At 43.5% G+C, this 12481-nt stretch overlaps 1 protein-coding gene across 12 annotated transcripts in view; it reads left to right on the forward strand.

Annotated features, from left to right (window-relative positions):
• The first annotated feature begins 4538 nt into the window (after positions 1-4538).
• The window catches only part of LOC105468962 (oxysterol binding protein like 6), a 207579-nt gene continuing 199636 nt past the window's right edge, over positions 4539-12481 (forward strand). For 8 of the 12 annotated variants that reach the window (XM_071072996.1, XM_011719446.3, XM_011719450.3 and 5 more), the window contains exon 1: positions 4540-4704. The gene's annotated coding sequence lies outside the window, so the exon portion shown is untranslated. Of the gene's footprint in view, positions 4705-12481 lie in introns of all 12 variants that reach the window. The other 4 variants (XM_011719442.3, XM_011719447.3, XM_011719448.3 and 1 more) reach the window with 1 other exon arrangement.

Here is a 12481-nt window from a genome sequence, read left to right on the forward strand (position 1 = left end):
CCTCAGCCTCCCAAGTAGCTGGGACTACAGGCGCCTGCCGCCAAGCCCGGCTAATTCTTTTGTATTTTTAGTAGAGATGGGGTTTCACCGTGTTAGCCACGATGGTCTCGATCTCCTAACCTCGTGATCTGCCCGCCTTGGCCTCCCAAAGTGCTAGGATTACAGGCGTGAGCCACCGCGCCCAGCCTGCCTTTTGATTTTCTTACTGTGCTGTTTTGGTATTGTAAAAATAGTAAATGTTTAAAAAAAAAAAAGAAAAAAGAAAAAAGAAAAAATCGACTTTACAAAAAGTAAATTACAAAAGACTACTACTCATCTTTATGTTCAAACTTAAAACAGGAAACTCAGTTAGGATGCTTCCATAGCCGGGGAAAGGTACGGGTCAGAATTTTCCAACTGAGGTTCGATCTGTTATTTTCCATACTAAAAGTCAAAAAAGTCAAAACAATGTCTCAACAAAAGCAAAAATAAGCCATTATGCATTTTGATGACATGAGTGTGATTAACCAAAGTAGGTTAATTTAGTCATAATAAAAACATTTTCAAAGCTGAACTCTCTCAGTTAACAAATACAAGGCAAAACTATGAATATTTTTGCTATTTGAATAAAGCACAGGTAGAGTTCATCCTTAGAATCTCTTGGCCTCACATTTTTCCAGGTTTCTTAGCTATTTGCCCTGCCTCAACAGTCCCCAAGTGATTGCTCCCGTCCAGGCCTCCTGAAGCAGATCCAGCCTAAGCTCCTGGCAGATGGGCTTCCATCAAGGAAGCAGGACCATTGTGAATGTATTGAATAAGGAATTTATTATAGAAATTAGGGCTGGGCACAGTGGCTTACACCTGTAATCCCAGTACTTTGGGAGGCTGAGGTGGGCAGATCACCTGAGGTCAGGAGTTTAAGACCAGCCTGGCCAACATGGTAAAACCCCATCTCTACTAAAAATACAAAAAATTAGCCGGGCATGGTGGCAGGCACCTATAATCTGAGTACTCAGGAGACTGAGGCAGGAGAATTGCTTGAACCCAGGAGGTGGAGGTTGCAGTGAGCTGAGATCACACTGCACTCTCTAGCCTGGGTGACAGGGCCACCCTGTTTCAAAAAAAAAAAAAAAAAAAAAAAGAAGAAGCTATTACATCACATTTGTGGGAGGAGTCAGATAAGTAAAAGTCTAAAAGTCTGAAAAGGGGAATCAGAGAACAGTCCTGATTTGGGCAGAGGAGTCCAAGCTTGCAGGGAAATCTGGATGTTAGGCTAGGCACATCCGGCTGCTGTAGTGAGAGCACAAAAATGGCTGGTGTAGACATCTACAGATAGTTGTTGGGTCTTTATGATCGCTGCCTCTGTGAGTTTCTGTGAAGAGTCTGTTAGCTAGCCTGTGGTCACAGTTACTTGTTAGAAGAGAATGCAGAGCAGGGAAGAATGAGAACAAACAGGAACTCTCCTGCATCTCTTCTCATTGGTTAGAAATGGCATTTGTCTATCACCACCTCTAACCAATGACGACTGTCGGAATGTAATGAAAGTTGTCATTGGTTAGAGGTGACGAGAGACAAACGAAGACGCTGCTTCAGTATTGCCTCCTAAGTCGCAGGCAACTTCAATTTTGTCTGTCTGGAAGCATATATGAAAGGGGATTTGGGGAAACATAGTTTCCAGCATAACCATGTTGCCTATAGAACAATCCAGTACAATAACCATACCTTGGCTGCAAAGTATGGGATTTGTTTCTCTAGTAGCTGTCAGAGGGGTCAGATGATGACTCATCCTGGAAGCTGGAGGAAATGGGAGGTAGCTTTCAGGTAAATTTCTTCTTCAGTATTTTCTTTGATAGCCGGTTCTTGGGCACAGTTTTGCATGGCTAAGCAACTGGCTGTGTCTTCTCAGGTTCATGAAGCACAGGCCAAGTTGATAACATATCACTATGTATTTGCTTTCTATTCTTTCCTGTCTCATTTCTCCTGTTCCTCATTTGTTGCCCTGGGTTTGCATCTTTCAAGGAAGCATTAGCACTTCAGCTTTCCTAAAAACTCCAGCTAAAATAGTACTCATCTAAGAAAATGCAATGAAAATTAAGCGGGACTTGGATGAATTGATGGTGGAAACTATGATTCCTATGAGGCTCAGTTCATTTGTATGTGATGGAATTACAGCATTGATGGACTTTTAAGAACATCATTAACTTTCTTCACTGGAAAAGTCCACGAACAAGTATTTTCTGAGACAAAAGGGATGGATTAGGGAAGCCAAGATCCTCTTAGTCAACATATGACTTGTGACTTTAACACTCAGCAAGAATGTACGCTTAATGAAAACATTGCTCTCTGGCACTTTTTTGAGCAATAATCCTGCCATAGCTCAAAAAGCAGTGAAAAGCCTGTTATTCATATTTACATATCTATGCCAGTCTGAGTTTTCAAAATACAATGACGCACAAATGAGTGAGGAAACTGCCTTGATCTGTAGTTCTGTACAGCCCGCTGTGTTTAATCCACCCATTTCCCCAGATGGATGGGTGTAGTACCGTTACCTCTTATTTGACCATTAATCAATGAGACAGTGGGGGAAATTTTTTTTCCCTGATGTTTAAAACCATTTTTAAAAGTATTAAAACACACATAGATACTATGGAATAGAGTGAAAAGCGTGAGAACATTCTTACATTAAAACATGAGATTTAGGTTGTGGTAGTTCTTTCTCTTCCCCCATAGTTTATGGTTCTCTGCTATTAGGGGTTCAGAGAAAAAATTAGATAACCTCTTCTTTTTTTTTTCTTTTTCTTTTTCTTTCTTTTTTTTTTTTTTTGATAGGGTCTCACTTTGTAGCCAAGGCTGGAGTGCAGTGGCATGATCTCGGCTCACTGCATCCTCTGCCTCCCTGGTTCAAGTGATACTTGTGCCTCAGCCTCCCAGGAAGTTGGGATTTCAGGTGCCTGCCACCACATCCCGCTAGCTTTTGTACTTTTAGTAGAGACAGGGTTTCACCATGTTGGTCAGGCTGGTCTTGAACTCCTGACCTCAAGTGATCCGCCCGCCTCGGCCTCGCAAAGTGCGGGGATTACAGGCGTGAGCCACTGTGCTGGGCCTAGAGAACTTCTTTAGGTAAAGATTCTGTGTGCTATGTGTACTCTCTCATTTTCATTCACACTTTTGTATTTCTTTTTAAATCTATGGGTTTTAGCTTTTTTTCTTTTAAGGGAGAAAGCCATTTCAGTAGAGTTTCTGTTAATGGAACTCAGATAGAAGGAGGAGTAGAAAGGGTGATGAAGCAGAGGTCAGCATCCCAACTGCTCCCTTGAGGAGCCTGTCTTCACAGCAAAGGAATGAAGGACAAGCTGCCATTGTCGCAGCGTCCCGCATCTATTATTTTGTGACAAGAGGACATGAGAACATTGCTAGTCTAGGTGGAAAAAGCTAATCCAACAGGTAAGATTGGAGATTCAAGAGAAACTGTGGGAAGGAATGCATAGTTCATAGCAAATCATTTTGTCAGCACAGGGCACAATGAAATGCCATCACAGTTGCCTCATTAGTAAGCAGTATCTTCCATTTTTGAAGGCACCCCAGCATGTTCTGTAACAGCTCCCGTTAGGTCCAGTCGATGTCCTCTGGACTCCCCTCCGCCTCCCACACCCAGATGATGATGACACAAATGCCTTGAAATATTGACATGTCCTCAGTCACTTGTTTACAGAATGTCTGTACAAATGTTTACATTACCCCGTCCCTCCTAGCAAATTTGCCTTTAGATTAATCTGCTCTCCGAACGCAGGCCGGGAGTGGCCTGGAGTGTGGAAGGGTTTAAGGGTTGTGGTGAGGTGGAACTGACTGACTTTGATGGGCTTTGCCAGGGGCTTGAAGGAACCGGCTCTTCCTTTCGCAGAACCCAGGTGTTTCTCTGGGCCCGAGAAGTTTTTGCTCCCGAGTGAGTCAGGGACGGGAGCAGGCACGCACAGTCGCGTAAGTGTATGAAATGACGACCTCAGAAGGGCGCCCAGGGACAGGGGCTTGGCAGCACCGAGCGGAGGCCGCTAGGCAGCCGTTCCTTTCGGAATCCGGTCTCCAGCAGTGCTCCCTGCCGCGGCGCTCCTGGCCCCGAGCGCTGGAGCCCTTCTGGGTCACCCTTCCAGACAGCGGCCGGCCCACCTCCGCCGGACTTCGCGGGCGAGGGCTCCCGCTACTGAGCGCAGGCCCGCGGATGGCAGCTCGGGGTTTCCACGGCGGGTGATCTCGGGACACCACGGATTCCCACGGAGGCCAGGCCAGGGGAGAGCCCCGGCTCTGGGACCCCGCGTGACCAGGGCGCAGGGCGCCGGCTGCGGGATCCCCGGCCCATCTGGCAGCGCAGGGAGGGGCGCCCGGTAGGGTGGGTGCGCAGCGTGAGCCCCGGCCACTGGCCGCTCCACTCCAGCCGGGCGGACAGGCGGGAGCCGGGGGCGGGGAGCCGGGAGCGCCGCCCCGCCAGCGCGCCCCGCCCGTGGGAGAGGAGGGGCTGCGGCGCCGCGGACCACTGGAGGCGCAGCACGGTCGCCGCCGCCGCTGTCGGTGCTGGAGATCGCCGCTCAGTGCAGGCGGCGCCTGTGCCTCCTCCTCTCCTCTGCTAGCCCGCGCTCCGGTCCGCCTGCCGGGGCCGGCTTTCCGCCTCCTGCCTCCCGCCGCAGCCGCGCAGCCGCCGCAGAACCCGTGGCGCCACCGCTCGCCCTCCAGGTAGGTGTCCTAGCTGCAAAGGGATTGCCCGGGGCGGGAGCCACGGTGCCCGCATCGCGGCCCGGGGGCATTGTGCGCCTCCGGCTGGCTGAGGACCCCGAGGGACGCGTGGGTGGGCAGCCGCAGCTTTGGGCCCCCAGGGCATCGCCGTCCCCCTGCAGGCGCAGCCGGCCGATAGCCCGGGCTACAGGGAAGTGGGGGCGGCGGTGGCAGCCCATTCCCGCGGCCGGGATGGGAGGGGGCGTCTGTAGCGCGGTCCCGGTTTGCCGCCCTCCCTCCCCCTCGTTGCCAGGGAATTCCGGCTGCCTGCCACTCGCGCTCGCATTCCCTCGCGCGGGCCGGCGCCCCTGCTCCCTGCAGGCTGCCTGGGGATTGAAGCAGGGGTAGGGAGAAGGACTGATGTAATTGTCAGCGGAAAACCGAACCCGCGCGGGTGAGAGCGCCCGCGCCCGCGCGAGCTAACGCCTACGCCGCACCTTTCAGGGAATCCGGGAAGCCGAGAGGAGCGGCTGGGGAAGTTGTGCATTGGGTTTTATTGTGCGCGTGCACTGCGGACTGCCCTCGCGGGGCACCCCTGCCCACCCGCTGCTGGCGCCCCTGCATCCCTGCCTGCAGCCTTCGTCCACACCCCCGGCCAGGGCCAAGTCTTCCTTCCCTGGTTCAGACCGGGACAGGGTTTGCATTGCAGTCAAGACGTGCTTCCCCTGCATCAAGCCGGGAGCTGCCCGCAGATCGTGTCGCCGGGGATGCTGGGGGAGGAGGGAATGGGAGACCTGGGGAGGAAGCCTGGAGAAGTAATGACACCAGCAGATTTTCTCCCCAAAGCTTCTGCTGCATATAGACACATCTGCAAGGCACCTTTTAAGCTGTTTTTGAAAGTTATAACCAGATACTGATTTTGTGACAATTCTGTGATATACCTGAACGGTTGCTTAAACATAGAGACCTAAAGCTAGGGGAAGCATTACATAATGGACATGAAGCAAATGACACGAAACTAAGTGAACCCACTGGGTTGCCAGATTATTTCTCTCTTCTGGACAAAAAATCCTGTAAGGTTTTTTCTATAGGAACTTTCATTTTTAAATTGCTGGGCTAAGTTTGACCAATTGTCTATTATATTCAGTTGTGATTTTTTTTCTAAATAATGTTCTTGGACATCTTTTCTTAAATTTAAAAATTGCATACTAATGGTTATATATCACTAAGCTGATTAGGAAATGTAGTCTTCACAAGGTAAAAATGAGAAATTTCCCATCTTAATACCATTAACTTTGTTTTCCTCTTGTTTTGTTTTTGTTTCTTTTCTTTCTTTCATCCCCCCCCCCTCAACCCCCGCTTTATTTTTTGGAAACATTTCTACGGTTTTGGGTACTGCAAGCTCACAACGTTGATATTTCTATCACATGCTACAGCATTGCAGAGACAAAGACTAATAATAAACGAAACAGAAGACCTCGCAGTAACTCTGAGAGTGAGCAGGGTTCCCAAGGTCGAAGGGAAGCTGCAGTGTAATTCAGCAATAATCACTTACAGAGAATATGCATAGCCCTCACTGGGAAAGGCCCTGATTGGTAGATTTTATTCTTATTATTCTTTTGCAGTTGGAGTTCATATATTTTTTCCCTAAAAAATAATTTTTCTTAAGGTAAAAAGGAAATATTTTGAAATTAAAAGTTCAGGCTTTTAGAAAGCCTAAAAATCCTGGTTTTGCTCATATTTTTGGATTCAATGTTGATAACGCCATTATATATTCAGTGGATGGATTACCTTTGGCGATACCTCAGTTTCAGATTACTATGACTTGTCAGGTGACTCTTGGCTTTAGTATGAGGTAGTTCTGCTGGACTTTTACAAGAATCACATATGTAAGTTTTCTTATCCCTAGATTGCTCTAACCTTAAGTTAACTTTACTTAAAGGAGAAAAATAAAGTCCTTCCAAGATGAAATCTTTGTGGTTGGAGGTCTTAGTATCACCACAGATACCGGATTAGGTACACTGCATAAGGAGATAAAAGTTCTTGTGACTTTACTCATGAAACTGTTGGAGTAGAGAGAAGATAATATAGTTTTGAAAGATAAGGCATACATTCTCAAAAGAAGGATTTTGTTGTTGTTTTGCTGCAAAGATTAGGTCATAATTATGATACTTGTTTAAAACTTTAAATCTTGGGGAAAAAGGGTCTCATACTATCCATTGACTTCTGGAACTTTTTTTTTCTCACTCAATATTATATCTCTAGATTCATTCATACTGTATGTAGTTGTAGTTCACTGACTTTCACTGCAGTAAAATAATCCATTATGTGTCTTATAATGCAGTATGTTTCTCTCTTCTCCTCTCAGTGACCATTTATTTTTTTTTTAATTTTGTTATTTTTTGAGATTTGCAGTGTTGCTCTGATTATTCATGTTTCCTGGGCACACGTGCCAGTATTTCTCTTGGGTTAATACCAAGGAATAAAATTGCTGGTTTGTAGGTTATGTGAATATTCAACTTATTAAGTATTGCCAAATTATATTCCCAAATGGTTGTACTAATTTACATAAGCCAGGGAAACAATCAAATACAAACACTAAATACAAACATGCACTTCTGTTTTGCATATGTGTCTGTTGAAATCCACATCTTTTTAGAAAGCAAGAGAATGATGAACATAAAACTTAGGATGGCAGTTATCTTTTATATGGACTAGAGGGTAGCATGTGGGGAGGAACACACACGGATGTTAGTTATTGATAATGACCTAGTCCTTCAGTTTTGTGGTGAGTTCCTAGGTGATCATTGTGCAGTAATTCCCCCCTTATCCAAAGGGAGTATGTTCCAAGTCCCCCAGTAGATGCCTGATACCTCCGATGGTGCCAAACCCTATGTATATTCTTCTTTTCCATATGTACATATCTATGATAAAATTTAATTTATAAATTAGGTACAGTAAGAGATTAACAACAATCATAATAAACAGAACAATTTTTAACACTATACTGTAATAAAAAGTTATGTAAATGTGGTTTCTCTCTCTTTCAAATTATCTTATTACACTGTATTCACCTATTCTCAGAACCTGATTGACCATGGGTAATTGAAACTTTGGATGGGGGCAGATGCTGTATTAAAAAAAAGGAAAGAGGATCATGCATGGACCAGTGATTATATTTTAAGGTTCTAAGGAAAAAGAAAATAAGGACAATAGAGTTGTCACAAGACAATAGGCCTACAAGATATTAGTTGAAAGATGAAGATGCAGTCCCTGTGCATAGGCATGAGTTTCCCAGAGTTCATGGAAGAAATTTGCAAAAAGGTTGAGCAGGAAGTGGTCATGCTGAGAAGAAGGCTGTTGTGGACTTAGAAAATGATTTGAACAGAAGTTGAGGGAGCCATGAGAGATTAAAGCATTTATACAGTAAGTTTAGGGAACAGATAGGTGGGGGCTACCAGGAGAGATCCAAGGCTTCTCATTAGGAGGGACTGCTGATTGAGATAGGAGTTCTCAAGTTTGGAGAAAATGAAATGGATTGGTTTAAAAACTAAAACTACTGTCCTAGAAAAGAAGAAAAGGAGAGTCAAAGGTATTTGACTGTAATGAAAAGAAATATGAAGAATCTTGGTGTGTAGTATCAATTTTATTTATTTATTTATTTATTTATTTATTTATTTATTTATTTTGAGACAGAATCTCGCTCTGTCACCCAGGCTGGAATGCAGTGGCGCAATCTTGGCTCACTGCAACCTCCTGGGTTCAAGCAATGCTCTTGCCTCAGCCTCCCTAGTAGCTGGGACTACAGGTGCGTGCCACCACGCCCGACTAATTTTTGTATTTTTAGTAGAGATGGGGTTTCACCATATTGGTCAGGCTGGTCTTGAGCCCCTGACCTCGTGATCTGCCCACCTCGGCCTCCCAAAGTGCTGGGATTACAGGCCTGAGCCACTGTGCCCAGCCAAAAAAAAAATTTTTTTTTTTAAAGAAAATAGTGGAGTTGCTGTGGGAGCTTTTAGTAAGGTTTAAACATCTCAAGTATGTGATAATAGATATCCAGGCTGATGTTTGAAAATGTGCATTATGGTATCTGCTTTATATGTAGAGGTGTTTTTAAATTTTTAATTTTTTTGGATACATAATAGGTGTATATATTTATGGGGTATGTGAGCTATTTTGATACAGGAATACAATGTGTAATAATCACATCAGGGCAAATGGGGTATCCGTCATCTCCAGCATTTATCCTTTGTGTTACAAACAATCCAATTATACTCTTTGAGTTATTTTAAAATGTACAATTAAATTATTATTGAATATAGTCATCTGTTGTGCTATCAAATACTAGATCTTATTCATTGTTTCTTTTTTCCTTTTTTTTTTTTTTTTTAAGGGACAGAGTCTCCCTATGTTGCCTAGTTTGGTCTTGAACTCCTCCTGGGCTCAGGGGATCCTTCTGCCTCGGTCTCCCAAAGTGTAGGATTACAAGCATGAGCCACCACTCCCAGCTCACTTATTCATTGTTTCTATTTTTTTGTACCCATTAGCCAACCACTTCCCCCCTAACTTCTCCACTACTCTTCCCAGCGTCTGGTAACCATCCTTCTACTTTCTATCTCTATGAGTTCAATTGTTTTAATTTTTAGCTCCCACAAATAAGTGAGAACATGCTCCTCATTGATAATGTCTAGCTTAGCTAGTGCTGGATTCTCTGGACCTAGCACATGGTGGGTGTTGGATAAATATTTTTGGAATGAATGAACGGATTTTAAGTAATTGTTTAGATTTTTCAGGTTTTTGGAGATGTTACAAGTGTCAATTCATGTTAGTCTTTGCTTCTTTCTTATTGAACTTATACCTTTTAAAAATAACTTTGAGGCTGGGCGCAGTGGCTCATGCCTGTAATCCCAGCACTTTGGGAGGCCAAGGCGGGTGGATCACTTGAGGTCAGGTGTTCGAGACCAGCCTGGCCAACATGGTGAAACCCAGTCTCTACTAAAAATACGAAAATTAGCTGGGAGTGGTGGCATGTACCTATAGTCCCAGCTACTCAGGAGGCTGAGGCAGGAGAATCGCTTGAACCTAGGAGGCAGAGGTTGCAGTGAGCCGAGATTGCACCACTGCACTGCAGGTTAGATGACAGTGAGACTCCATCTCAAAAATAAATAAATAAATAAGAGAACTGCAGCACAAAGAGGTTAAGTAATCTGCCCAAGGTGGTTTCCTTGTCTGTAATGTGGGTGTACTATCTGTAATACGGACATGCTATCTGTAATACGGACATGCTATCTGTAATACGGACATGCTATCTGTAATACGGACATGCTATCTGTAATATGGACATACTATTAGGGCTTAACTCTCCAGTTGTGTCAAGTGTTCTGTGAACTTCTGGCCCAGAGTAAAAACTCACCACATATTGCCAGCAATGTTAGGGAGTTGTTGTTACAGAAATAGTACCCCCAAAGGTACAATAGCTAAAATGACCAAGGATAATTTAATTGGATCTCAGTTTTTCAAGTAATAAACATTCAAATAGAACATTTCTTTCAAATTCAACTTTGTCTAACTCAGTTGGCCTTGGGTATATTGTTGGTGTTTAGTGACTATTAGATATGACAGTTTGTACATTTGTTATATTCTGAGAAGAAATTAGATGCATCTAATCCATTGGATGTTCTGGATTCTTCACTCAGGCTTTGCCATGTTCGGTGCATAAATACTATCTGGCACATAGTAAAATATGACCAAAATTATTAATCCCTATGGGTGATTAAAAGAAACATACACATAAAACTCAATTTTCTTAAATCAAATGAGAGCTTTCATGTGTCAGTATCCAAAGGCAGCGTTTTAAATTTTGATTAGACTGTGAAATTCTGCTTTCAACAAATAAAAATTCACATTATTTTCTGTCCTCTTCTGTTCTCCCTTAAACCCCTACCATTACTCTTTTTCTACACACTTAATATTTCTGTTAATTTGCTTCTGAGGGAATGCTTGGGTATTTACTGCTAAGTGTTTTTCTGGGTCTTTCTAGAAGGCTGACTGATTTTATTGCTTAGGTTTGGGGCCAAATCCTGTGGTTGCCTGGCTCTCTGACATATTGAGTCTTCAACCTTTAGCTGCCTGTAAGTGACTGCTCAAATGTCATGGGGAGCCTCTGCAGGATAACCATTAAGGGTTTTTTTTTTTTTTTTTTTTTTTTTCATTTGTTAAATCCCCAAAACTAATGCTATTAAGGGGCTTTTCATAGACCTAGAAAGCTCTATGTATTCATCTTTTTAACTCCCACATCACATAGCCTTGTACATAGTGGACATTCAGTAAGTGTTGTTAAATATACAATTTTTGTTAATTGATTCGTATAAAATTATACTGTACATTGTTTGCCATTTGAAATGCTAATTATAGTTCTGTTTGGTTTGTGTTTACATTCTAATCTTTTGGAACACTGGGGGAAAAAACTTTCAGCTTTTTCCCTTTAAACTTTGAAGGAAAACACATATTTGGATAAGGCAGTGCTGCACTTCGAGTCTCAAAATGTCCATTATTGGGTAGCTAACTGACAATTATTTCTCTGTGTAGGAAATATTTTTTAAAAATTCTTCGAGAATAATGCCTAATTATTCTTTGTGAGCTGGCCAAATTTTGTGAAATAACGAGGTTTAGGGATTACATTTTTCAAAGCCAGCAATAAAATATACAAAGATTAAAGCACATTTCTTTAAGTTGGAGGTGCTGGAGCTTTTTAGTTGCTCTTTTTGCTTTTGAAATGGGCCATTTGACATTTATATGCAAATCAATAACATATGAGTTAAATGCAAGCAAGGTTCTGTTTCTTCAGACACTTTTTTTCTTTTGAGATGGAGTCTCTCTCTGTCACCCAGGCCCGAGTGCAATGGCACAATCTCGGCTCACTGCAACCCGCGCCTCCCGGGTTCAAGTGATTCTCCTGCCTCAGCCTCTCCAGTAGCTGGGACTACAGGTGTGTGTCACCATGCCTGGCTAATTTTTATATTTTTAATAAAGACGGGGTTTCACCTTTTTGGCCAGACTGGTCTTGAAGTCCTGACCTCAAGTGATCCTCTTGTCTTGGCCTCCCAAAGTGCTGGCATTACATGTGTAAGCCTCTGTGCCTGGCTCTTCAGACACTTCTAAAAACTGCCCACAAATCATGATGTAACTTTCTTCCTTTTTCCTCTGCTGGCATAGATGATTACTGTTATAAGAAGTTAGTAATCTCTTTTTGAGGATGGTGATGGAGTGTTGTACAGGGGTGTTCCTTGATTTTAATGCTATTTTCTATAATTCCTTGAAATTTTCTTTCTAAAACAGATTTTCTTTAGGACTTCCAGAAATGCTTTAGGAATTCCAGATAATTTTTTTTTTTTTTTTTTTTTTTTGAGACGGAGTCTTGCTCTGTCACCCAGGCTGGAGTGCAGTGGTGTGATCTCAGCTCACTGCAAGCTCTGTCTCCCACGTTCACGCCATTCTGCTGCCTCAGCCTCCTGAGCAGCTGGATTACAGGTGCCCACCAGCACGCCTGGCTAATTTTTTGTATTTTTAGTAGAGACGGGGTTTTTAGCCAGGATGGTCTTGATCTCCTGACCTCATGATCCGCCCGCCTCAGCCTCCCAAACTGCTGGGATTATAGGCATGAGCCACTGCGCCCGGGCCAAATAAATATTTCTGAAATTGTAGACTCTACAAATGTATATTAATATTTCATTTAGAATTAAGATTAAATTCACCTTTCTGATTTGAAGATTAAGAATCATGGTTACTCTGTCTAAAG

Source organism: Macaca nemestrina, chromosome 11 (assembly GCF_043159975.1).
Source record: "Macaca nemestrina isolate mMacNem1 chromosome 11, mMacNem.hap1, whole genome shotgun sequence".
NCBI lineage: Eukaryota > Metazoa > Chordata > Mammalia > Primates > Cercopithecidae > Macaca > Macaca nemestrina.